The sequence below is a fragment of the Gopherus evgoodei genome, chromosome 20, assembly GCF_007399415.2.
Source record: "Gopherus evgoodei ecotype Sinaloan lineage chromosome 20, rGopEvg1_v1.p, whole genome shotgun sequence".
Taxonomy (NCBI): domain Eukaryota; kingdom Metazoa; phylum Chordata; order Testudines; family Testudinidae; genus Gopherus; species Gopherus evgoodei.
Window position 1 is genome coordinate 2,295,560 of NC_044341.1, and position 25,722 is coordinate 2,321,281.

The 25,722-nt window shown below is 42.2% G+C and overlaps 1 long non-coding RNA gene across 1 annotated transcript; it reads right to left on the minus strand.

The window, feature by feature from the left end:
• Positions 1-11: 11 nt before the first annotated feature.
• On the minus strand, positions 12-23,501 carry LOC115637637. Its single transcript, XR_003997313.1, has 3 exons — positions 23,307-23,501; positions 12,094-12,216; positions 12-714 (listed from the first exon to the last, which is right to left on the minus strand). It is a non-coding gene; the product is annotated as an uncharacterized LOC115637637 (long non-coding RNA).
• Between the last annotated feature and the right edge of the window lie 2,221 nt (positions 23,502-25,722).

Sequence of the window (25,722 nt, forward strand, 5' to 3'; positions counted from 1 at the left end):
GGGACCTTGTCAAAGATTTCTGAAAATCTAAGTACACTATATCCACTAGGTTCCTTTGACTGTTGCACCATGTACTCGCCAATCAAAACCCAACATGGACAGAAAGCATCAAAGCATTTTCTTCAGCAGCCATATTCCTCAGGAAACATTAAATGGTCATGATCACACATAATAAGCACTGTCTTGAGCTGCAACCCAAGTGAGATTCCTCTAACTTTTCCAAAAACAAACCACAGCAAATACTAGGACGAGCAGCCTTGTACAGCCACTTCACGCAGGTGGAAATGACCACACACAATACAGGGCATTGAAAGATCAAACAACTGCTCTCCCACTGCTGTACAACAAGATCTTGAATTAGCCTGTCTGCTCCCTCTCTTGCAAAGCTAGGTGCTTCCATAATGAGTCGGATTGCTCCTATTATCTATTAATGCATGGTTGGTGTGCAATGGATACTACAACTCTATGCTGGATGGAAGAGTTCCCTCAACCCGGAACCCTCCTGCCGTCCCGGGATTGTAGAACTTTCAGTAGAGTGGATACCGTTAATTCTTTTCACGTAGTGTAGTACTGCAATGTGCATGTTATAAGGGAGAGTCGCCACTTTGATATTTTCTTTCTTTTATTAACCTTTCCATTAGGATGTTTTTGGAGCTGCCCTCTGTAGCTGGCTGGCTTGATCCCCGCAAGTCCTCTCTGCGCTGGGTGTTGCCGCTGGAAGGAAGAAGCAGAAGATGAAAGGTAGGAGAGGTGAGGCATAAAAATGAATGGTTCAGCATTTGCTTTGGTTTTGCAAAAGGTAAACCAGGAATTGTTTGGCTCCAGCCACATTGCTACCAACTCTCCACCCCAACTGCAGGAAGACCAGGCTGTGAAGGGGAGCTGCCATGTTCTGGCTTCCAACTATCCATTTGAAACTAAGATGGGCAAAAAACCCACATTTAGCTTCAGGTCTTTGTCAGACAAGGGTTGTTTTGTTGCAAAACTAAAACCGAATGTGAGAGTGGATCCAATACAATTAGATCCCAATGTCAAGTTTATTAGTGGGGCGGAGAAATGGCTATGATTCAAATGTGACCAGAAATAGCCTTGTGCCAGGTCACACTACCTAGGTTCCCCACTCCCACAGGGAAGGTGATCTCAACCACCATTGCAGCTGGGATAGAAGAGAGCAGCCTCCTGGGTGATGCATAACCCCTCATCCAGCCCTAGCCCCCAAGGGCTCTGGAAAGGCTGCTGCTTCTTTCCCATTACCTCCCCTCAGCACTATGGAAACTCCACTGGGGGCATTCCCAGGGCTGCCTCCAACAGAGGATTTTCTGAGTCCAGGGGTGGCTGGAGGTTCCACAGGGCCTTGTCTTGCTGGAGTTTTCCTTCCCTAAGGGGAGAGGAAAGCTAGTCTTGAGGTTAATGACCTCAGGTCTCCTGAACGTATGTATGGAAACGGTATTGGAAGAGGAAGCTACTTTAAAACAAAAACACAATTAATGGGTGGTTGAAAGTATAATAAACAACCCCTCTGAATAATTCAGAGTTCATATTCATTAACAAGCCCAACAAGGGGTGATATAGGGGTTTATTCAGCTCACTCATTTGCATGTCACTTTAATTGATTCTTTGTCATTTTGTATTAGTCCGATTCCATTACAAGGAGTTAGTAAACGTAACAGATAAAGGGATCTGACCAAAATCTAATGGAGATAATAGGGTTTTTTTTTTCCATTAGCCAAGTGATTTGACAGACAGTAATGGATTTCATACCAGCCTGATGTAAAGCCTTGTATTAGGCAGGATAATTTAGTGATAACAGTTTAGCAATGTATTGATGGAAGATAATGGGTAATCAACAGATGAAGCACAGTCTGTCTGTATGCTCCTTTACCACTTCACTTGCTAGCTATTACTGGCTAACACCACTGCATTCGCTCATTCTCTCTTCCTTGCTTTGATCCCTATTTCTTCTATATGCCAGACTCAAAAGTATGATAACCTATTAGTATAATTCCCCCTTTATTTCTCCAGTAGTGGAGGCTACCTGCAATCCACGTACTGGGACACTAATGGGCAGGTTGGCTTGAGGGTGGAGGGGGGCGGAATCCATTGCAGTTTTCTGTTGGAAGACTGTTTGGAATTAAGGCTGTCATGTAACTGCTGAGCACGGAAACCTCCAGTGTATCCACTTGAACATATTAGAATGAATCTGCTGTCATGCACTTCAGGGCCAGCCCAGCCAAAGCCCGAACCACTACAAACATGGCCCTGACTTCGTCTCATCTGCCGTTCATACTAGAGTCAATTCAAAAACAAGGCGACTGCAAGGTTTCTATGCTGGAATTGGACGGCTCCGTGGCTGATAAGGAGAGTGAGACACCAGAAGGGTATGATGGCAGTCTTAGCCACTTAATAAAGAGAGGCACCTGCTCCCTTTAAAAACAGATCTGGCAGCATTCTTGGATCTATGATAGTCTCGGGGCTTGATTTTCTACCACCCAGCACCTGGTGCTGTCACCCACACCTGAGCAAAAAAGGGGTGTCGTGTGATATGCACACTCCATCCTCCTTTGGGGTGGGAGAGGGTGTGATTCCACTGGAGTTACAGTCTACCAGACTGTCCTTCAGCTGAAACCAGCACAGCCTGGAACCCAGCGTCAGCATAACGGCTCTGGGGGTCAGGGCTGTGTGGCCTAGCAGCTGGAGTCAGTGTAACAGACTCGGGGGTCAGGGCTGTGTGGCCCTAGCGCCGGCATCAGTATAAAAGCCCCGGGGGTCGGGGTTGTGTGGCCTAGCAGCCGGCATCAGTATAACAGCCCCGGGGGTCAGGACTATGTGGCCTAGCAGCGGGTGTCAGAATAATGGCCCCGAGGGTCAGCTCCTACCACAGCCACGTCCGCTCTGCCCTTTTTAAACCCCCTATCTTCATGTCACAGATTCATAGTCCAGTATAGACCCTGCAGCCTCCAACAATACCTGTAACCTCCATAGAATTTTAAAATCTTGTTTGAAAGGGACAAAATATACTTTAAATACATTTTATTGATGCTGCTGGAAAGTGAAGGGACAGCACAATAAGGAGCCAGAGGAAGAATCTTACACCGGAGAGCTGTGTAATGGGGGTGGACTGCGTTAGCAGCGTGGCACTAAACCAGGTTGTGAAATGCCATGTTGTGCTCCGTGGATGGAGAGCCAAGCTTAGAGTTTGCTTCCTGGTTTTCATTAAGCATTTTTTAGGCTGTTAGCAAGGCTGTATCTTGACGTTCAATGCACGGATTTACCCTTTTCTCGTCCCTGGTGAAGGGTTTGCTTCTTAAAGGTGGCAAGGAGTCAGCCCCAAGTTAAACTGCACTTCAGACAGGATTTATTTGTAAATATGAAAACTAATCTAGGTAACTGTTTAAACAGCCACTAGACTAGGGCTGGGCTGGGATTAACATATCAAGCCTTTGTAAAAGGATTAGTGGGACTCCATTGAGCTGGGGGTTAATTTGAATATAAATTTGCATCTATAAAGACCAGGAGAATAATACTTCCCCAGCCCTCTGCTCCTTATATCCTCTGGACTGCTTCAATTAAATGTATGCTATGAGCACTGCTAAATATTGATAGAGTCTTGCCACATAGCTGCTCTGTTTCTGGAATCCAGATTTCTCAGAATATGGTTTGCAGTCTTCCTGTGTTACTGTTGTCTCTATGAAAACAAAACATAACTAAGGATCATCAGTGCATGCAGACACACACACACACGAGCAATTAGCTTTAACTCCTTTCCAAGCAATGTCATGACAGAAAGATGGGCAATTGTACCACAGAACACAGAAAAGCTAGAACATTGGACAGGATGGGAGATGGACCCAGACCAACACAAAACCCTCTCTCACAATTTAAGACAATCCTAACCCAGGTCCAAGGCCAGGTCTGGTCCAAGAAAGGGAATTATTCCACATTTTTTAATTAAATGAAAAAAAAATTCCAATTTTTTGCAGAATTATAAGATTTTTGACAGAACAATTAGAACCTAAATGGATTTTTTTTATTTCTTCCAGTCTCTTTCTCCTTTATTCCTACCTCTTCCACTAGGCAAAAAGGAAAGGAGAGAACAAACATGAAACCAGAAAACCAAACAATTTCCATATAGATTCCATGTGAATCAAATCAAAATTTTTCTCTTGTGAATTGTTTCATCAAACAGCCAGAAAAATGTAAAACAATACCAAACATTTTTGCAGAAATTTTCAGAGTATTCAAAAAGCCATTTTTCTCTGAAAAAATCATTTTGATTGAAAAAAAAAACCAACAACAGCCAATACTATCCAGAACTCACTCACTTTTGCGGCCTGGCACAAAGCTATGATAATTTTTTTCCATGCAGAAAACTAGCTTTCTGCCCAGCTCATATCTGGATTTGATTTGGATTGGATTCACTTTGGAAGTGCGAATATAAATGAGGTTGGATATTTATTTCCTGAAAATAAGGAGGGGGTGGTGGTTACAGTAAATCATCCCAGGATGTGACAGTATCTGGACACAGTCCCGATGTGCCTGTATAGTCTGCACAAGCATTGTGATTCATTACTGTCCTCTAGCTTTAACTGTGAAATTCATCTCTGTAACCTCTTGTGCTGCCCCCAGGGGTGTAATGGTGAAAAAAGAAGTAGGTCAGAAAACTGAAACCAAACTCCACATTCCCCAGGTGAGAAGTGTTTATCCTCCACTATGCTTCTTGTGAGCCGCTGCCCAAGGGTGAATTTCACCTTGAGGCCATTTCCTCAGCAGTGCTGAGATGCACCTCGGGTTACTCACTTCAACTGAAGACTGCAACTTTCTACCATGGATCAGAACCTACTCTTCAGGGAGACACTCAGGACACGTGTTTGTGAAAGACGCAGCTCCCTGAGCAGAGCCAGCACAACACTACCCGCCACCAGCAGTTCTGACAACAACCCAATTCTAATGTTATTGCCTACTGCTTTGTATTAGCATAAATAATACAGAACCCTGGTTTCCTGATGGTTTACATAATAAGCAAACCAGGTCAATTGCTCACCAAACCAGTGACTGGGAACAGTAACAGATAAAATTTGATTTGTTTTTACTTTGCTTTGCTGAAGCAAGGCTGAGTTCACTCATGCATGTAGACATTCCCCAGCCTTGCTTTTTTAAGGAATCAGACTCAGACTGGCTGGGTTAGGGAGCACAGAACCTTTCACCTCAAGTCACTGGTTCAAATCCAGCCCACTGTTGTTCCTGAGACGGGAAGACCTAAAGTCCTCCGCTGAGATCGAGGCCGACCGTGCTAGGTGGGATAATTGCAGTGTAAGGCTACTGTGAGTTAGGGGTGTGATTTCCCTGCTTCTGCACATTCTGCCAGCTCCCGTGCTACATGCCTCGTTAAACTCACACTAGCTCGGTGAAACCTGGTGTGAGCATGAGAGCCAGAGAATCACTTCCCCAACTCCTAAAGTAGATGTAGTCTTACAAGACATACCAAACTTCAGAGACAAGACAGACAAAGGTTGTATTGTTACCCTCACTTTACACACTGGAAACTGAGACCCAGAGAGATTAAGGAGCGGTGCTCAGAAAAATGACTTTTTGATGAAACAGAAATTTTCATGGGGGAAAAAAAAAACTATTTCCATTCAAAGCTTTCAGGTTTTCACCAACAAATATTTTTAAATGAAAATCCAAAATATTTCCAAGGAAAATTTTGACAAAAATGAATGTTTTGGTTGGCTGGTTTTGGTTGGTTTCACTGAAATGTTTTAAAATGAAAAAAATTCTCTACCACACCAATATTAAGAGACTTGCCCAAGGTCACACAGGAAGCCTGTGGCAAAGCTGAGATTTTAATCCAATTTTCCTGAGTTCTAATCCAGTGCCTTGACCAGAAAACCACCCAAGGTCTGTCTTTACTATGTAATGGCTGCTCAGTAGCCTATATATGAACTGAGCTGGAGAGCTCTCAGCCAATTCCTGTCAGGTATCCCCATCACAGCTAACATGTCCCTCTTGGGAAGCTCAGCTGTGATGCTAATATATTATTGTTCAAACAGGATCCATAGGTTCTGTGATCTGCAGGTGTGACTCAAAACCCTGAATGGCATGAGAAACAGATGATTAATGGCTAGCAGTGCTAAAAGGAGGGTCAGTTGGTGCATATAAAACTGCAAGAACAATAGTTAAATGGCTCATGCACCATCAAGCAGAAACTGTTTGCTTTTGTTCTTTAACTGTGGTGATAGTAAATGACATACAGAAAACAACAAAGTATGACTGATGCGCCCACGTAAGAGGCCTTCACTGCGCCTAGAACCAGGTACTGCTGCATGATTGATAGCTCCTTCCATGTGGAGAAACAAAATACTGAAGGTAGGTCCATTGAGAGGCTTGTAGCTCTTCACTGTGGATTGCTGGACTTAATGAAGGCTGAAATCAAGAGTGTGTCAGGCACAGGTCACAGGGAAGTGTGTGGAGCCAGTTGGGCTTTGGAGTCCCTGATTGTTGAAGGAGATAAGTTAGAACAATATTCCAAAAAAAGCAGAGAGCAAGTACTGTGTGACAGATCTCATTCGCCAGCTAAAGACTGCTTTCTTACTGCATGGCCTTCGGATGGAAGGTTGCTGAACCTGTCACAGGTGGGCAGAATGCAGCATATGAGCTCGTGTGCAGAGTGCAAGGTTACCAAAGAAAATGGGAGGCAGTCTAGGGATTTGCCAGGTACAGCTGATGCTGAAGAGTGAATAGTAGCAAATCAGGCTCATTAGAGTTCATTATGTTACAGCAGAACTGGACAAAGCTCTCACTAAAGCAGGATGCAGTTTGTTGCAGCACAAAGGATGTTTAATAACATTTTGGGCCAGATTTTAAAAAATTGACACCTGCCTATTTGTGCCGACACTCCCAGCTACCCAGCTGCCTGAGCAGTCAGGTAACAAGGCATACAAGGGCTGTTGTTTGCATCTACAATTTATTTTGGAAGTGCAAACTGTACCTGCAAAAAGAAATTCCCTTTGTGTTCAGTTGTCAAACAGTAGCAGTTTGGCTCCACCAAGTTATTTCAGATGAGACTGTTACTCCAGCACAGACATCAGATTTCTCCCTAACCACCACCCATAATTGCAAAATACTGTTCTAGGGCATCATATCAAATCTTGGCAGAGAACCAGGCTTGTATCATTTAGACATAGCACAATATTAGACTGAATATGCAGTGATATGGAGCAGGATGCACAAACATCAACTCCCCTCTCTAATATCACGGGGGAGTCACTGAGACTGAATACTTGCTGCTGAAATACTGATGTTGTCTCTGGCAGAAGCCAAATATTTGTTCTGTATTCATAAATTCCCTCTCCTTGTTTATAGACCGTCCATTGAGAGAGAGGGCTGTTTTTCCTCCCAAAGCGAAAGTAATGTACTAGGCCCACGTGGTAGCAAGCAGTCTCTGTAAAATGGAGGATGTAGTATTTAGGGGCACCAAAGTAGATATCTAAAAAATGTGCCTTGTTTTTCAAAGAGGTTGGTTAATTGCACATGAACAGAGAGCAAGTGCATCCCAACTGGTTGAAAAACAGGAACATTTTCCACCAAAATTCTGGGGAGAAATCTGTCCCCTTTTTATTCAAAAAAATTCAAAATATGATATTTTCAGCCAGCTCTAATGGGCACATTTCAGAAGCTTCTGCAAATGATCCCAAAGACAGTAGTTTCATGCCCACAGCTATTAAATTCAGCCCTGTGCAGAGGGCACACAGACCCTGTACTGGCCTCTGTACAGCCATGAATTTCTCCAATAGACTGAAGAACCAGCCTTCCAATATGCTGCAGGTTAGAGGTTTATTTCCATTCCAAGCTCTGGGTTCACCTCCCAACCTCACGAACTAGGAATTAGCCATCAGAAGCTTTTCAGAATGCTAGCAAGAATCACAGATTGATTTGTGAACATCTCTGCTCAGAAGCCCTGATTTACAGGCACTTGTTTGCAACCTGGGATGCAGATCCTGGCCTAGGCTCACCAGGCTGCTGACTGGAACAGTGTGAGTAACTGCCACAGTGCAGAAATGTGGCTTAACCCAGGCTTCCCAATGTGACTGCAGGGCAGTGATGTGGCTGGCTGTTGGTGTGGTAGAGGAGTGCATAATTAGAAGGTGGGAGGTTGAGGACTGCAACACCTTGGTACTCTGGGTGATGCAGCAGCAGCCAGATGGCTGAACAATCGAGATATCAACGTGAGATGCATACAAAAGAGGAAGACAGCTACTCGGAAATAGCTCTCCAAAGCTCACGCTGATAAAAAACCGTTAGACCGCACCAGTATGTATTCTGTATGTAAGGACACACATGCTGTCTCTCTCACTCATACACTCATGCATACTCTGTAAACTGTGTAAATAAATAGCTGATGTCATGCCATTTATCTTCATTTGTCAGGCAAGACAGGATAACTCAGTTGTGACTATACCACTCCATCCTCTCCTGACTCATGAAGATTGATGCCATTTCAGATATCACCCATCACAGATCCTTTACAGATACAGCAAGTTTCTTCTTTGCCAGAGAGGCTAGTTGGTGGGAACATTGGTGCTGGAATCAGGAATGTGTATCCCTGAGATCTCTGCAGGACAGACCGTGGTACCAGCAGCATGAGGATTGCCTGTGCTTTCCTGGGGTATTCATTCTACTTTCCCCCTGCATTCCATTACCACAGCTTTGCCATTGCAATTTGTCCTGGACACTGGGGTGTGCTTTTTATCACACTGTCAGATTCTTGCCTAAGCCCATTAGGCTGGGACAAAACTGTTAAATGTGATGAAAATGGCAAGAGAGAGACAGGTATCGACCTCGAGTCCTGTTCCATCATGCTCTGCAGATAATTTCTGTAATGGCAGCAGGGCAGCCTGCAGCATCCCTGCCACTCCTGCAATTTTATTCTTTGCAGGCTGCTACTCTCCAGCATGGCCAGCTACCGAAGAACAATGACGTGACAATGAGAGGAGAAGAGAAGGGTGAAATTGGTAAAATGAAAATACGTCAGTGTGAGGTTCAGATGGTTTGGATACTATGAAACCTTGTTGCCTGCTTGTGTCACTCAGCTGGAATCTCATGCCAGGCTCAAGAAGAAAGTGCTTAATTGGATTTCTATTTTTGCTCCTCAAGAACAGTATTGTAGATATGGCACTGAGCTAAGACTCAAGAGACGGGGGTTCAATTCTTGGCTCTGCATGCAAGTCATTTCATTTCTCTGTGCCTTTGTTCCCCAGCTGGGCAACACTTCTGTTCTTCCACTCTGGGCCTTTCTTGTCTAGCTTGCACTAGAAGGTAGGGCTCGTAGGAAAAAATCAAAGGGGACACATTTTTTCCTAAAATGTTTATGAAATTTTTTTCCCATTTTTGACCATCTCTAATTGTAATTAACTGCTCTTTGTAATTCAAACTGCCTCTTACTATGTGTAATGCAGAACCTAGCACAATGGGGCCATATCTTGGTCAGAACCTCTATGTGCTACTGTCAAACACACAACAATAAGGAACAAATCTTCCATGCATTTGCTGGTTGGGATTCTCAAGGTGTATGGTGGAGAAGAGACTTAGGCCCCAAAATCAGGAAAGCATCTTTTTCTGGACAGCACTTAAGTGTTTGCTTCATTCCCACCTAAGTCAATAGGACTTAAGCATGAGCTTATTATGTGCTTTCCTGAATCAGGGTCAAAAAGATGGGAGCAAAAGTTTCAAAGAAACTTTTGGAAAGTTTCTGTGTTTCCACATACACTGGGTCCTGACATTCCATTTTATTTGGTCCAGTAGGTTTCTAAATTATCCACCAAGGCTCTTTATTTCAGTCACAGCTGGTGGTAATGAAGTACATTGCAATACTATCTTTGGCCTGATAGTATCCCTAGGGCATTCTGTGCGTATATTTATGATTACATAATGGAACAAACAAACAGTTTAATCTAATAAACATTTGTGTAAAGACAATATTAGCAGTTGCCAAGAGGCATAATGAAAAAAAACACCTTAAATCATGTAAAGGTGCCCCACTGGATTTTAAATAAGATTGTGTGTTGTTAATAATTGTATTACATGCACCAATATTTAACATGTATTTCCAGCATTGCTCCATATATAGAAATAGTCAATATTCCCTAGAGAAAAGAGTTGCTTTAAAGGTGTTGTAAAGAATAACTCCAAGATTACAGTTCACATACTGAAATACTAATGAATTAAGGTGAAGGTATTTCCCATTCTTATTTCCAACCTTAGTCAGAAAAATGAATTGAAATTGAACTTGGGCCAGTTTCTGTTCTTGCTACGAGTTAGTTATGTGGGATTCCAGTATTAGAATGTTAATGCTTCCTGCACTTCTGAATCACCTAGAAATATTATATATGTATAATTAATTTGGCTCTCATTTATTTAATCTCTTAATTCATAAATCTAACAAGTGGTGCCTCTCTGGAAGCTGTAGGCACCCTGGACAAAAACTTAGTTCTTATATATTTATTTACAAGAAAAGGAAGACTACATCCCCCTCTAAAGAAAAGCTGATCCAGAGTTAAAGACCCCATGTCCCTCTTTGTTGTATTAATTTTTAAAGGAAAGAGATACTCCAAATAAGACTCGAAACTAGTTTGCCACATTTATCTAGCGATTGCTGTGATTAGGTAATTAGCTTCTTTCACTTGTCAATAATGCAACATCTCACTGTGCCACATTCTTCAATTTCCCCTATTCACTCATCAAACTTTTAGTAGGTAAATAATTTATTAAGCCATGATTGAGCTTTATAGCATGTTCAGTGGTGTCAAGGAGGGTAACTGAAAGGGGTCAGGAGGGGATTGGCAAGGAAGTTCAAACACGCCAAAGCCCCTTCTCCCTTTTTGTTGTGTTTGAAACTTTTTCTAAAGTCAGAATAGCTTCTGAAAACCAGGAGAAAAGCTTCTAAGGGAGCCACAGAAAGATTTTGCATAACCCTTGAAGCTGATGGAATTACTCATGTGCTTAAAGTTAAGCATTTGCTAAAGTGCTTTGTTGGATTGTGGCCTGGAAGAAGGAACCGTTTTTCCATAGCATCACAGATACCAGTCTGGAACCAGCTACCTCATTCCCCTGCAGCAAACTATGAGCATGTGCTTAACTTTAAGCTTTACTCATGTACATAAAGTTAGACCCATACCTAAATATCTTGCTGAAGAGGGGCCCTAGCTCCTGCCTTTTTCTTGCACTAATCTGCTAAGTGCTCTAGCTCTACCTCGAAAAGCAAGTGATGGGCCCTCAATGACGTCCCTTTGTGAACCATTTCGGTATCTGAACAACTGTGCAATAACATTCAGTCTGTATTGCTAATAATCAGCTATGAAATGGCAAAGCGCTTGATGAGAAACACTTGGAGGGGTGGAGGATGGTGACATTTTCCTTTTAAAGAAAATAAAGCACCTAGCTTATAAATATCTAATGATCAAATAAAGTAGTAAGTATGGAATTGAGCATATTTAAAGTGATTTCACCTCTAATTGGGTTGTTCTGCAAGCAAGGAAAGGAAGCAAATTAACTTTGAAGCAAGGAATATTGAAAAGATTTTAAAGACTTAGAATCCTAATTACTGCTGATGAGAGAGTTTGGCGAAGGTTAACCAAACACTGGATGCAAGTGTGCAGAAGGAATTTCTTAAAACAGGCCCAGATTTTTGTTGCTTTATTTTTAATCTAAAAAGGAAAGAGAGACTTCCTGGAGGGCTTGGGAGGAAAAGGACTTTTTTTTTATTATATTATTATGAAAAAAAGTTGATCTCTTCTAAATGGCCTCCTCATATCTAGTTTCTGGGCATGAATTAAAATAGGCTTTGCTCTGTTATAAAGCCACCATCAATTGGCATAGACGCCACTGCCCTGAGTTCCTCTCTGCCTTTAACCTGCAAGCCGTCTTTTGCATTAAATGAAGAAACCACTGGCTGTAAAATGATTAATGTGATACCATTGCAGACATTTCCACCTGTGGCGCTTCCCCTCCCCTCCCCTCCCTTCCCTTCCCCTCCCCTCTCAGTTGATGTCTAGAAACCATTCTGATTAGAATTTCTAACAGGGCATCTCATCTGACCTTGTATGATATGACCGTGTCGTCGCTAACTCGTCTCCTGGAGGCTTCCCTTCCATTGGAGGAGTTAGAGTCCATAGAGCAGATGCTGAGGTTGATGGGGATGAAGACTTCTATTCACTGGCCCTGAGAAGTGGAGAAAGGAATTAATTCCAAGCCCATGGCATGTGCCTGGCTCTGGTGAGTCACAGCATTCAGCCCCAAGACTCCGTGATGAAAGGTGCCTTTGATCAGATAGATATTTACCTGATTCCATCAAGTTACAAAATAGAAACAGATGAAACAGCCCAGATGCAATAAAATTCTCTGTGGAGCCTTTGCCCAGTTTTACAGCTGCAAGGGGGGGGTCTAAGCTTTTACAAGGTGGTGAATAGAGCTGGGGGACATTTTTTTCAGCAAAAACTTTTATTTTGCACACACACAAACATTTTTTTTTTAAATACAGATCTCGGTCGACCAAAACAATTTGTGTCAAATTTACTGAATTGTTTCAACTGAAAGAAAACTAAAAATAAATAATAATAATTAAAAGAATTAAATGTTTCATTTTCAAAATGAAATGTGTCTTTTGACCCCAAATGTTTTTTTAACATGTTCTGGTAAGGCAAGCGAACTGAAAAATCAATTAGTGGCACAGCTTTAGTTGTGAAACGCTGAAAGAAGCTTGCTAGGGGGTGGAAGAGATTCCATACTTGCTTTCTCACTGCCACCAAAATTAGATGAGCTGAGAAACAATGTGAAAGGCTATTCTTCTAGCATCTCTAGCTGGAACCAAGTGAAGTGGTGCCAGAAATGTAGGATGAAAATCACTTTGTCCAGAGGACCAGGTGATTGGCCCATGCAATGGCTAAGTCTTATTTTGAGGGTTTATGTGGTATTTAAATGTTGCACTGGTCTTGAGTTGCAACCTTGCCTGGAGGTGAATTTCACACATGCGGAGACAGCCTGTTTGCATCCAGCATCCTGCCCAATTTTTCAGATTCAGGAAGTCCAGGGGCACTCCAGATACATTTCGGAACTGACAGGGCCTTCCCCAGATAAACCCAACCCCCACTTTCTTTCACACTCACCCATGCCGTGAGCAGAGCTACAAATTCTGCATATTGCATTTAATTAGGTTGGTGCCTACAGGCACTTTTACTCCTTGAGTTTTCTGATTGCAGTTTATGCAATCTTCTAACAGCTAAAATTGCCTTTTACTGATAGACTGGCAAAGTAATTAAAAAGAGGCTTTTTTTTAGAAATCTTGTCTAAATGTTGAAAGACTAGATCCATATTGGTTGCCGACCGCTCGGGGGTGGAGTAACTAGTTAGCATGCCAGAGTCTCGTTTGTTATCGGAATTAACCAGACAAATCGCTCCACTAACTAAGAACAGGAAACCTCACCCGGCCCGGACATGGAAAGGATTGACAGATTGATAGCTCTTTCTCGATTCTGTGGGTAGTGGTGCATGGCCTTTCTTAGCTGGTGGAACGATTTGTCTGGTTAATTCCGATAATGAACGAGACTCTGGCATGCTAACTAGTTACGCCACCCCTGAGCGGTTGGCATCCAACTTCTTAGAGGGACAAGTGGCGTTCAGCCACCCGAGATAGATCCATATTATTACTATTTAAACTCTGAGAGGGACGGAGCAGAACATCTCCCATAGTCATAATGATGTTCCACAAAAATCTATTTAAAAGGATGGTACCACATATTTCTTAGATACTATAAATGTGTTGCTATGAAATAGTTTTTATAAATATTAATAAGGGTTCATATCTGTTGAAATAGGAGCTGTAACTCCTTAGCATTTAATTAGTCCAGAATCTAAATGATCTCTGAAATTTTTGGTTTTTCACTAGTTTGTGCTACTGCCTGGGAGCATGTCATGCAGAAGTGAAGATAAATGCACTCACCCCTTTCTCCCCTCCTTTCCCAGCCTGTCTCTTGACCTCTCCAAACGCTTCATACAACACTGGCTGCAATATAGTAATGGGAGTAGAGGGCGGATATAATCCCATTCCTCCCACCCTGGGAGCTTTTGCTCATTTCTAAGTGTGAATGTTGCATGCCTGGTGCCTGTTGATATTATTATTATTTGTATTACAGCAATAAAAGTTATATGGCAGGATTGCCTGGAGTCCATATACCAAGAGATTCCTTCCCATGTTCCTAGCAGCCTCCAACAAGATCCCCTTGTGCTGGACGTACACAGAATAAGAAACAGCCCTTTCCCCAAAGAGTTAACAATCCAGATAGACTAGACAGACTCTTAAACTCAGTCTAGAGATGAGGGCCTGAGGCACAGAGAGATTAAGTGACTTGCCCAAGGTCATACAAGGAGCTTGGGGCAGATCCAGGATTTGAACCCAGATGTCCCAGGTTGCTGGCCAGTGCTTTTATCACAAGGCCATCCTTCCCCTATGCTAACAGTGAGTGCCCCACAGCCTCATGGGAAGCGTGTTGATTCCCCTGGAACAAATGGCTCTGGGCTGTGTCAGAAATCTCAGGGAGGCATTTGTAACTCTGCTGCACCTCAAGGTGTACTGGGGGCCCTCGCTGTCAATGGAAGCCCCTCTCCTGATGTAACCAGCACGGTTCCACTGCATGCGAGGTGGGGCTGGATTCGGGGAGACTCACTGAGGGTGTCTGCTCCATATAGATAAGGAACTCAGTGACCTAGGGCACATATCAGGTAAGAGGGCAGGGCAGGGTTAGAGGAACTATAGCTGCACAGGTCTTCCAGTCCTTCCCTGCCGTAGGCTGTGGGAAGCATCTTTCTCCTTTCCTGTTATCCCAAGAAGAGTGAGGTCAATAGTGTATTCGGGGGGGTTCCACAAAAGGCTGCTGTAGCTCCTGGGGAAGGAGGATTCTTTGTGCCTACGACAGGGAGCCCACACCTTAGCTGGCAAATAAATCCCTAGCTTTGGCCCATTCCCTAGTGGATGATCAGCAGAGGGATCCCAATGCTACACTGACCTGGAAAAAGTTCGAAAGGCTATTGAGGGAAGGCAATGATGCAACCAAAGACAGGTAAATTCAGCCCAAGTAAACCAAGGTAGCCTAGGAGAACTTTCAGACACTGCATCAGACCACTTGTCTAGATTAGGGAAATTTGCACCTATGGAACAAAACTGTGGTGCATCCCCCAACTGTAGACACAATATGTCCGTGCTAAAGAGGTTTCCCCCAGTTACCCCAGGTCATGTTGATGTAACTACACAGGCCCAAATTCCCAGAGTCTAGACAAAGCCCCGGTGTCTCAACTAAAGCTTCCCATAAACAAGCAAGGGATTTATTTGGGGGAAGAGGGTGCTAATATTTTTTTGTCAAAAATTTGACTTTTCAAAAATATTTCAACCAGCTTCTAAATTGGTTGAAAACAGCAAAAGAAAATCTGCAAAAATAAATAAAATTATTTGCTGAAATTTCAAAAAGTCCAAGATTTGGACTCACTCCACTCCCAACATCTCAGCTGTGCCGAGCTTAGAAATGAATAAATCCCACTGCCGGTTTTAGGGGCTGATTGACAACTGTGGGAATGGCAGACACTCAGCTCCGAGAACTTCACATAGGCATGATTGGGGAAAATAATGCAAACAATAAAACGTCACTAAAATAAACTAGTACACTGGGAAAGTCTGATACTTTGGCGAGCCAGAAATGTTAATGGGAAATATGCATAGGGACTGACTAATATGGAGCAGATGGTCTTGACTGGAAAGGTTTGAGATGAGGAATTGCTTGCATGCAGAGCTGTTTGAAATATTTCATACCGACTGCTCTGCTTATGTTTAAAATACTCACCTAGTTTTAGTTTCATTCTTTCCCATGGTGGTGAGCTTCTGCAAATGCTTTGTCTCTTTTGCATTTATAGCAGTGTCTGGCTAGGGTTCAAATCTTCTGTCTTTTCAAGTGCTTCCTAGAAATGAAGCTCGAGGACTAAGAATGTGATAGCAAGATTTCACCTCTAATCACCAGCTGCAATTTAGGGCTTCTCTACACAAGAAATTTGCACCAGCGAAGTTAAACTTTTGTACCAGGTGGTCACTTGTATTTTGGTTTGAGTGGCTTCTAACAGTTTTGCCAAAACTGGGAACAGGTTTAAACTAGGGTGACCAGACAGCAAATGTGAAAAGTCAGGAAGGGGTTGAGTGGTAATAGGAGCCTATATAAGAAAAAGACCCCAAAATTGGGACTCTCTCTATGAAATCGGGACATCTGGTCACCCTAGTTTAAACTAAATCAAACTAAGCCACTCTTAAACCAAAATCAAAGCATCACCACGCCTGTTTAACTAAATCAATTTAACAACAATATGGTCTAGTGGACTGACAGTCAGCACATGTGGGTTCCACCCTCTTCTGAACCTGCTGTGGGCAAACCACTCTATATCTTTGTGTCCTGTCCCACTCACTCTCTGTCTGTTTAGAATATAAGCTCTTGATGACAGGGACTGTCTCTTACTATGTGATCATACAGCAACTAGTTCAGAGGGGTCCTGATTCCACATGGGGACCACAAATGCTATGGAAGTACAGATAATCATGGACAAGGAAGCTTGAAGTGCTGTTGCCTGTTCTGCATTTGTTCTGTGGCGAAACGTACCTCTCTTCTCAGGCCTAGCAGGTGGGTGGCACCTTTCACTAACACAAAATTCACTTAAGAAATAGAAGAATCAGAGCTTTTGTGTGTTAGTCATAACATGTTAATAATCATTCCCAAGAGCAAAACTGGCATTATACACAGCACAGCCAGTCCAGGTCTGGAGCATCAGAGCTGCCAGCCATATGACTAGAAAGAAGACAAAAAGAAAACAAAAGCAGTTTTGACATGCAAGGAGAGGAATAAGCAGGGAGCTGCTAACGTCCTCATGATTAATAAATAACACAAAGTCAACTGGTATTGCAGTGTTTTATCGCTAAATGACATTAAGACAGCCTTGTGTATCTTTTTTGTTAACCAATGGGATAAAATACTAATTATCACCAGAAAGATTTTAAATTTAATTGGGTTTTGGCTGAATGCAGAATTGTTCGTGAAGAAACAAAAAATAAAAGCTTGTCAACCATATGCTAACATTTATATTATTTATGCAATTATAAGGGAAATAATTTTAATAATTTTTAACCTTAATTACATTTTTGCAGCATTCAGATCCTAACAAATACTTGCTATACACCTAGCACACTGGGGCCATGATTCCTGAGAGGGACATCTAGGCACTACTGTAATACAAAGAATTAACAATGGTAACATTCTTCCAAGCAGTCACCGAGGTATGAGATTACAGTAAAATACGTTTACTCTAAGACTTAAATAATAACATGTATGAAAACTTTAGAAGTGATTATAATAATATTATTGTAAGCACTAGAGTAAAAAAAAACATGAAATAGACTATTATTTTTATTTGACCTGCAGTTAAATTTAAAACACGTATAATTTAAAAAAAATGGGGTTTGCTGTTTTAAAATTAAATTTTCTGAGTCACTCTGTCTTGTTAACTGGTGACCTACTTAGCTGTTGGACTCTCCCATTGTTTTGTTCTCTGCTCACCATTGATCAGCATCTTGCTGCAAGCCGAGTCTCTTAGAATGAATTCTTGGGTTCATGTTTAACTCCTCTCTTGCCTTTTCCTTGGGCTATTCTAAGAGGAACTTTCAGCCTGTGCAGAAGCTGATGCCTTTCAAATGCCAGTTGAAGCATAACTGATGGATTCTCATTTTTCTTCTATATTTTTTATATCTGAAGAGTTTGAAAGGTGGGGCTGGTGAAGACTCTAGGATATTTCCTGGACAGAGAAAAAAAAAGAATGCCTCTGTTAGATATGTTATAGGAAAGAAGTGGATTCTGATGTCAGATATCCACAGACACAAACTTCTGTACTTTGGTCACATTAGGCATGGGGGGGTGGAATCCTCTAGCAAGCTTTTCTTGGCTAATAGCACAAAAAAAATTGTTGAAACCTTTTTTCAACAGAAAATTGGGATTTTGACTAAACAAAAAGTTTTGTGAAGTGTCTACTCTCTATGAAAACTTTTAATATTTCCTTGAAAAATCACAAACCCCCAAATTACAGCCCAAACCTGAACAATTTTCAATATTCAGCAGCTTTTGGCCAAACATTTTTCAGCTTTAGGTTGCTGAAAAGAGATTATTTTTCCCTATATTGAGGTTTTAATTTTTTGATAAAAAGTCAAAATTTATGCAGATTTTTTTTTAAAGTTCTGACTGACTCTATCATATTTTGAACATGCGTGCGGAAGAAAATGAACCAATGGCACAAAACTTCCTATTTTAGCTGACTATTCCTGGCTGCTTTATAATAGGGAGGAGGGATAGCTCAGTGGTTTGAGCATTGGCCTACTAAACCCAAGGTTGTGAGCTCAATCCTTGAGGGAGCCATTTAGGGAACCGGGGTGAAAATCTGTCTGGGGATTGTTCCTGCTTTGAGCAGTTGGTTGGACTAGATACCTTCCAACCCTGACATTCTATGATATCTCCTTCAAGAAATAATTTGCTTCTGAGGATCAGATGCCTGGCAAACTGTGTATCTCCCACCATCACAACAGAATATAACTGCCCACAGCAGGATATCTTACTGACAGTTCCTAGAATGGAATTCTTGAGGAGTGTGAGTTTTTAAAGGAGAATAAAGACCCAACCCAACAAAGCACTTAATGCACTTTCTTAAGTTCCGTGCATTTCGGTGCAACTTCAGCACACACTTAAATGGTCTGCTGAACTGAGGCCTCAGTTCATAGGCTTTAGAGCCAGAAAGCACCACTCTGACCATCCAGCCCATGCTCCTGCACAGCCCAGGCCCGAGAATTCCACCTGGTGACTCCTGCACATGGAGTGGTGGGAATTCTTCTTCCCTGCTACATTACTGAGGCCAGTCCTTGTGGTTAAACTAGATCAGATGGTTCAGAAAGACATCCAATCTTGAGCTAAAACCTCCATGTGATGTTGAATTTGCTTCTTCCCTTGATAATCTCTCCCACAGTATAACCACCCTAATAGTTTTTAAAAATTGCATTTTATATTCATTCTGAATTTTTCCAACATTATCTTCCAGCCATTGGAATCCTCAGCTGTGGGATTCAGAGCCCAAGTTTTCCCAACTTCTGACCATGTTGGAAAGTACATCTCTTTTGTCACGGCAAATTCTTCTTCTCGGATCAGCAGCATGGCTCTCCTGATGCCAGTGCTCTGCTCTCCTTTAGTTTGCCAGGGGGTAGGAGAGCAGGATTTTGTCCAGCACTCCCACTGGGGTAGCAGGTCAGCTTTTGTCCCTGACCAGCCAGGCAGGGTGGGGGGCACACTGCAGATGCTCATTCATGCATGATGCTCATCTTTTCCCATTAGCAATGTTCTCTGCAGGAGGCTCCCACAGGAGCACCAAGGGCTTGCCTGCAAAGTCCACTGAGTTCAATGGAAAGGACCTTGTTGAGTTTAGTGAGCTCTGGATCAGATCCTAAGAGAAATATGTCCTGCAAACACTGCATGGAATCCCTAATGAATGGAACCCAAAGAGTCCAAAAAATCTTTATCTGACATCTCTCTCTCTCTCTCTCTCTTTCTGAAGACCTCTCCTTAACTCAATGGGAGCTTTGCCTCAGTAAGGAATGCTGAAAGGGGCCCCGTGTTGTTTGTCATTCCCATTCTTAATCTATTAAAATCTACTTTATATCTATTAAAATATAACACAAGAGAAATGTTATCTTCCCTTTGCTTTTCTGGTGATAGGGAGCATCCAAATAAAATCTATTAGAAAATTTGGAGAGTTGCTACATTCCTGATCACTGATCTTTCAAAATGATATTTGCTAGGGCTTCAAATATACATTAACAACTAGTTAATATTAAGGCCTGAGCTTTATTTGACACAAGTCAGTTCCAGCTATTAAATGCTACTTTCTCAGTATTTTCTAATGACCCTTTTTTGTCTCTCCACTATTCCCTCCTTGATATTTCAAGAGGATCCCCAAGGTCTCCAGGGAGAGAAGGAAATTATATACTTATTCTGTGGCACTTTTGAAAAGTGTTCTCAGAAAAACCTAACCTCTACCACCTTCAGAGACATCACTAAATGTCGCCAAGGAATTTCTCATCTCTGGAGTCAAATTAAAGAGCCATTGGTCTCAGTTGCACATTTGACAGCTGCCATTCAACTTCCTACAAATCTCTTCCCCCGCCACCACTTGCATCTGGAAAGTCACGCTCTGCTGAACTGACCGGGCATCTGAACTGCTTGCTGCAATGGCCACACTTCACTGACAGTGAAAAAAGGGCCATATCCTGAAATGAATATTTCATGGTAGCACTTACAAGAAGTGCCCGCCTGAGCAACCCAATAAAGAGTTGAGAGCACTTTGTATGATTCTGTTCATTTAATCAAGGTTAGACTTGCTACATTGAGTTGCCTAGTGTATAAAATTCAGTTTCTTTTACTTCCTGGTGAGTTTTCCTTCCCTTTTCATGCTCATTTCAAAAGAATTCATCTCTAGACTGTAAAATTCCTTTTTTTGATTATTATTATTTAGCTGTTTTGTATTTCACAGGTGCCCAGATCATTGCTAACGCCTTGTCTTTTTTCTCCTCTTTACAGCTAATAGCCATGAGGCATAACAAGTTAGGTCTCTTACTGAAGTTGAACAATGCATGTTGTTTACCCTGCACAGTTTGATGGTTCTTACTAAAGACATTCAGCTGATTAGACTTTTAACAAGACAGAGTCTAACATCAGTCGCTCTCCCTGTTTTGGGGAATGAAGGGTGGCATAAAACTAGAGAAAGAAAAAGAGAGAGAGAGAGAGAGAGAGAGAGAGAGAACTGATTATCTCAGGAGCAGTGCATGTAAATTTTCCTTTGATTAGCGTCTTGTACAGTGCACAACGTGATAGTGGGTTGCCTGAAATTTTCAATGTCATACACACCCATCATCTGTAACTGCGGCATGGGAAATGCAAACACAAGCCATTGTTTTTGTTAATTACCCTTTGATATAAAAACAGAATCTAGCACCAATTGAGAATCACACTTCCTCCTCACGCAGCACGGTGCCAGCCCTGGGGTGCATGCCCGTGGATGCCCAAGACATCGAGTACAAAGGGGACAGCTAGATAGCAGGCAGGGTGATCAGAGTTCTCGCCTTTCATCTTTGGAGACACCAGGTCAAATACAGCAGTGAGGCAAAGGCTCATGTAAGTCACACATCAGTAGGGGAATAAATCACTCAGCAAATGTTACCATCTTGCATCAGATAATCTGGCAATCTTTTTTTTGTCAATGCTGCTGCTGGTTGAATGCAATCTATGGAGCACAAGAGGGTGCCTTGGGCACAACCCTGGCTAATGGGAGTGATGCGTAAGAAGCACTGATCCAAGAGTAGCCTCAGGGCCATGCTGTAACAGAGTCACGGAGAAGGGGCTACAAGTACTCCCTTTGCGCTCCAGGGGGGAGGTACTGTGGTACAGCCTTGCAAAAGGCGTAGCTTGCTCCCCCATTCCGCTGGCCAGTACATCTGGACAAGGGCAGAGAGCCATGGTTTCTCTGCTCATTTGCTTGCTGGACAGAGCAGCTAAAGTGCAGCAGCTGCACTCCACACCTGACCTTGGCCTGAGATCCCAGGTCAAGGACTAACAGAGCCTTGCGGGTGGTGGGGTCTTGCTCCCCTGCCTAGGGATTGTCACAGTCTAACTCTGAATAAACTGACCAAGAATGGCAGAACACACATGCCACACAATGCCCAACTCTAGCAAGTGCTCTGAGTCCCTCAGATTTCAGTGCCTTAGATTTGCTCAGTAACTTAAACAAAAATTGGGAGGAAAATCCTATCCCGTTTCTTTTTTGCTTTATAACAATGTGAGTTATACTGCCTTCTCCAGTGGCCTCGTGCATCTACTTTACACTCTTATGGAGCTAATTCATTAACAGTATCAGAGACATTTAACCAGATGATCACCCACACCTAAAACATCACTGTATGTGATCAAGAAAAGATGTTAAGTGACATGACTGAGGCTGCAAGCTTTGCCAGTTCTTTTCTCCCTTGCTCTCTGACTGTCCTTGAAAACAATTTTAGCCCTGGCCATTTTGTTATCATTAGACCTGAAGACTCAAGCAAATTAGAATATCAGCATCCTTTGTAAAGGCTTTTATTACTGGATATCCTGTTCCTTGGGTTTCCTGTACACAGCAGATAATTGAGTCATGCTCTGGAATGACAGATGTCCCAGAATCCAGTCTGTAAGTATCAGAATAGGAAATTGAGGCTTGCTGTAATGCCACAGATCAATTACTCAAACGAAAGATCCACAAATACAGAAGAGGCATTTGATACCTGTCATATTCAAGGGTAAACTTCCAGTACTCGAGAAAACTATTCAGATAATTCTGAAATCCAGACAGTTGTGGTAGGCTCGGTGTCTAGTCAAATGAAAAATATGTTGCCTGTTTAACAATACTAACATTTTGAGACTCATCTGAGAAATTACTATGTGAACACAGATCAAATTCATTTGAAGTTTGCCTAAGAATAAACTTGCATGATTGAAAACCACCAATGTAAATTTTAGTCATTTAAAAGTCAACCTGAACCATCACATATAAAATAGTACATATGCCCTGACAGGTCAGTTTTGGGAAATATACATTATACTTTCCAGGTGATATACAATGGACAGGCACTAGTCTCAGAGCATGGGAAATCCTGCTTCTCTATACTATAACCTCGCCATATCAATGTGAAAGTTTAGATGAACCTTCTTTGAGACTACTAGGAGTTAAAGGCCATGCTGTGCATCACTGGCCTGGACACAATAAGGTCTCAGAATTGTTCTATGATATCATAATAATCCAGACCATGATTAAATGGTACATGGTAGCTGTAAATTGGCTCTGAGCTCTTTCGGAAATCTGCCTTCTTTGGTGGGTGCTGAGAACTTGGTAAACAGAACTGGTCAAAATGTTTCCCTTAAAATATTTTTGATAAAAAATGGTATTTGATGGAAACAAAAAATGTTCATGGAAATTTTCATTTTGGCCAAAATTTTGACAGGCGGGAAAAGCCCAAAACCCAAAACCATTTTGTTGAAAAATAAAAAAATCATCAACAATTTTTTAACTAAATTTAAAAAAAATCATATTTTTCAGTTAGCCCTACCTGAAAATCTGGCCACAAACACAAACGTGGCTCCATGTATCTCTCAGCCTCTATTACTTACCAGTCTCCCCTCTCCTCTTCTTCTTCTGCATTTGAGATTACTTTGTGGTCACTTTTTTTAGTTTCATTTGTCTAAGATTCGACGTTTTCTTTCCTACTCGTGCTTCTAATCTCCCCAAGACCTTTACTTTTATTTCTCTTCCTCACTGGTATTTGCAACTCCTCCCTTTGCAATGTCAGCCTGGAGATCATTCAGGTTCTGTTTACTCTCTCTTCAGGAATATTAATGAGAATATTAATTAATTCAAATCCCTTTGGCAACTACTAGACTCCTCCCTCTAAGCCACTACATTGTCCCTTTGTCTATTCACTTGTTTAGAACAGTTGGGGGATGTGGACACACATCTTTTCTCTCAGCTGTCCCTTGCACCCTGCAAACTCAAATTCAAAATGTATTTGTTGTTGCTAATGTTGACAAAACATCCCTGGTAAGCATCCGGAGCCCAGATGTTTCTGGTTTGTTTAGATATGGCTCCATGCAGTGCATTTACCATGTTTCATATCTAGTAGCCTCCAGGGGGATGGAACAAGACACCCACAACCCATGAATTGACAACTTCCTCCCTGCCACCCTTTGCTCACGAGCAGCTGTAATGAATTCAGCTGTCTCCCTAAGAAAGATAATAAGGTAACCACCGGAGTGAGGAGAAAATAAAAGGACAAAGCTTATTTTAAGGGATACCTGCCTGTGATGTTTTATTCATGGCACAAGTTCATACATTTACATCACAGTGCATGTGCCTTTGTTAGCTTTTCCCTACGTTTGAGACCAAGGTCAGCCTCAGGACACCCTACAGGATGCAAGGCACTCAGGGTCAAGAAAAGCCATCTCCTGCACTGTAAGGATTACCAGTACTACCATGCATAAGGTGAAATGGTCTTACAAAGGCAGTTTCCTTTGCAATCAAGCCCCACAGAACATTGGGCTCCAGAACAAACAAGGGGTGTTTATAACCTGATACTAGGGAATGGCCCAGTGCAGACCACCCAGCCTCTGCGATCTGAAACTTTAGTGGCAAAGGCAGATGCCAGTAGCAAATTGCTACCCCGCCCCGTGAAGGACAGAATTACACATCTCAGGGGTGTCTGCATTCCAGGGGGCTGGTGCACCTGGACTTAATGGCATAGTCTAGTTCTTTGTCCTATTTGTTTCTGTTTTAAGTGGGTTTTTCCCCTGCATCACCATGCGATGATTTCATTCTACTGTCCGTTTCTTAGTGGGCGGCAGGGAGCTTTGGCTTTTGAAATATTATTATGTTAAAAATAAAATAAAGACTTGTGGAGCCTTTACAATAAAATGAAGGCGGGGGTCCATTTTGGAATACATCATGTTGGCACCTACCCCCCTCTATACTCAATGGGCTTCATTCTCATTTTCACTGAGGTTCTTCCACCCTAACACTGGCAATGAAAAGAATCTTTAAAGCTGCGGCCATATCTGCGAAACAGGCCTAGTTCTGATTTACCCTTTGTACCTCAGAAAAAACTTGATAAGTGACTTGCAATTTAGGCTGGTATTTGTCAGCGCCTCTTTCATTAGCTTATTAAGATGCTCCACTTGTTCCTTCACATGCTAACACTATATGTTGTGGATTTGATTAGCTCCTAACTAGAGTTAATTTGCCTTAATAATTTGACTTTTTAAAACCACGTCTTTTAAGACACTAGTGGTCCAGCTTGCAGGCTGTGGTAAGGAATACTCAGCCATAATCATTTAGCAAAATTCCCCTGGAAGGATTCAGTGTCTATGAATGCCTCAGCTAGGCATGTGCATATGTAACTTTAAAGGGTCAGATGTAAAATGCCAGGCTTGATATTCCATTTTTGACAATTGGGAAAAAATCTTTACACGGGGAAGGTGCACTAATGGATGTGCAAATTTTAACTGGAGATTTTTTCTTTTCCATCATGAAAAGAATCAGTGATTGTGTCTCCCATTTTTTTTCTTCTTGGGTGGAAAAAGGATTATTTAACCAAAAAGGAGACTGTTTTAAAAATAGCAATATTATTAAAAAGCCCTGGGATCCCTAGAGGGCATGCTCTGTACTTTTACAAGATACACCAGCTGCGCACCGTGTCCAAACGGCTTTTTCTTGTAAAGCAAGCACCTTAGTCTTCAGATGGGCCTGTGTATGTCAGTAAGACTGCTTGATGATCAAGGTACTACTCAGCAAACATGTGCAAGGGTGACAGAATCTAGCCTGAAAGGATGAGGGGTTCAGTTCTTCAACACTACTTGCCTTGCTCTGTAAATGGTCCTGTTGAAGTGAGTGGGGCTGTTTAATGGATAAAGTATCACTCAGCATGAATTAGGGTTGCAGAATCAGACCCTACATCCTTTAGACGTCAAGCTGATGACATTATGAGCAGCAATCAAACTCAAGTATAGAACCAGTTCTGGTCTAACAAGGCTGGGA